Raw genomic sequence first — 2,440 nt, 5'->3', positions numbered from 1 at the left:
GACATGTAGCTCTGGCTGTTGTTGAACTAGTGACCCTCCTGTCTTTACTGCCCAAGCACGTCTATTCCTTTGTGTTACTGTGAGAATCTGTGAGCTGTCTGTCTGCCTGTGAGTGTACACCATGACTTATACAAATGTAGGTCACCAGTGTCATCACAAATGTTGACCTAGCTATGACTCAAGTTCCTCTCATGCTTGAAGCTATCTTTTAATCTTCTTTTTAGAAAAGGACCATGGGGGTTAATGTCCTCTACATTACAGATATTCAATAGATGCTCATACAATGAATTTAACATCAAAAAAGCACCTTTTAATTTAAATATGTCTTCAGAAGTACAATGTTTTATGCTAGAAATCTTACCTTTCTCTAATGTATATCTTAGTTTTTGAGACAAGGTCTCACCATGTAGCTCTAGTTGGCATAAAACTCCCTATGTAGACAAGGCTGGCCACCTGAGTGCTGGAATCACAGGTGTGTGCTATCACACCTAGCTAAGAGTTTTAAACTTTTAGTTCAAAATGAGATATTTAAATTACTAACAGATGTCTTACTTTTCAGGGACTAAAGGCTGTACACTACATAAATCATGAGTTTTTTCAAGTCTTTAGGATGCTGTCACCTACCTTTGTGTTAGAAAGACAAGCCTGCCAGTTTCTCCATTGTGAAGGCTCTGCCTTGCTTCACCCAAACACATGCACAACCTGCAGTGTTCCCCCAAACACCAAATTAGAAGTCTAATATAATAGTCAGCATAGGGATTTGTGTCAGATATTTGGGGTAGATGTAATTTCCAATGGAGAAGGCTTGTGCTTGCAGATGCAATGGGAGTTATTAAAAAGTTACTAAGCAACACGTATGTGTGTGCTTGCTCTCTCTATCTCTCTGCACCTCCCACTGCAATGAGAAGACAATGAGGAGGTTATGAAAATGTATTCAGGGAAGCCTGAACAGTTCTCATAAGCCACTTCTCTGGCGTAGATCACCATTGGGCTTTGTGCAAAGTCTTTCACACCCGTGTGCAGACATTTGAAACAGCCAGTTTCATATGACAGATATCACAGTTTGGTCATATTATTGATTTTCTCTAAAAGATCAGTGACAATGATCAATCACAGTATGCATTTAGTACCTTCTGGGTATCAGATAACTAGCACTGCCTCTACATTCATGGAGTTTATTGTCTGTAGGGAAATCTCGCATAGATTACACCACAGGCTGTTATAATGGTGGTGGAATAAAGATAGGGAAAAATGGCACAGGGATTTAGTTGCTGGTCCTGGGAACCTTGAAATGCTTCTCTGATAGATGCTTCCTTAGTGTGTATGCGATATTAGATAATAAAAATTCATAATGTTTATTAAATTATTTTATCAAACATTTAAAATAACGTGGTTTTTCAATGGTCCTGAAAAATCCAGGCATTGGCTAGGAACATCATTACAGAGCCCTAACTTGAGATTTGGATTCCTGGCAATCTGGTTGCCCCATGTGAGTTCCTCCTAGCGTGGAGGTCCTTGGAGTCACAAATGGTGCTTCAGTTCAGCATTTGGTGGATGATAGTGGAAGAAGCCTAGATATCTCAGCAGGTGTGAAGAACTCTATTCTCATATCTCCTAGAAGGGAAGCCTACATGGAAAGGGTTCTTTTGGTTTATGCTGTTCCTTCACTCAGCCTGTCCTAGGAAGGTTGGCATGACTTATGAGATGGCATTTTTGAAAGAAAATTGAGTAGAGTAGCTCAGCTCCCCCATCTTTTTGTTTCAGTGGCATCTGTCTCCTTGTAGTAGAAAGCATGCCGTCTTTTTAAAGTCACCTGGTAGGCACAGCAATAGTAAGCACAGCATTACAGGGCTCCTCCTAAGTGGGTTAATCTGTCTGAAGCAGCCACTGGGTCAGATAAAAGCCCTGTCCTCCCTAGAACACAATCAGTAATTCAGCTGATTTTTTTTTATTTAAAAATTTGTTTATTTTTATTGTGTGTGTGCACACATGTGTGCACTTGTATATGCCACAGTGTATGTGTAGAGGTCAGAGGACAACTTTTGGGAGTTGGCACTTTCCTTCCATGGTGGGTTCCAGAGATGGAACTCAAGCCATCAGGCATGTGTAGCAAGCACGTTTACCTACAAAGTTATCTAACTCATCCTAATACTTTGTTTTTTTCCCTTTATTTTTAATTAGCATATAGGTAGGAAGTTTTGGATATCAAGCAATGACTGTGTATGACTTGTAGAGGTCAACTTAAATTTCCTTGGTCTTAGGTTGGAATTAAATTTGGGAATTCAGGAAACCTTAGACAGCTATTTCTCCTCTCCATGCATTGATTATACTTCCCTCAATGTGCAGTGATAGTTCTCTGTAATGAGTCTTTTTCTGTCCCTCCAGTCAGCTCCCAAATAATGACACAGAGACTTCTTATTAATTATGAAAGCTCGGCCTA

This window comes from Peromyscus eremicus, chromosome 1, assembly GCF_949786415.1.
Source record: "Peromyscus eremicus chromosome 1, PerEre_H2_v1, whole genome shotgun sequence".
NCBI lineage: Eukaryota > Metazoa > Chordata > Mammalia > Rodentia > Cricetidae > Peromyscus > Peromyscus eremicus.
This window is presented reverse-complemented; position numbering follows the sequence as displayed.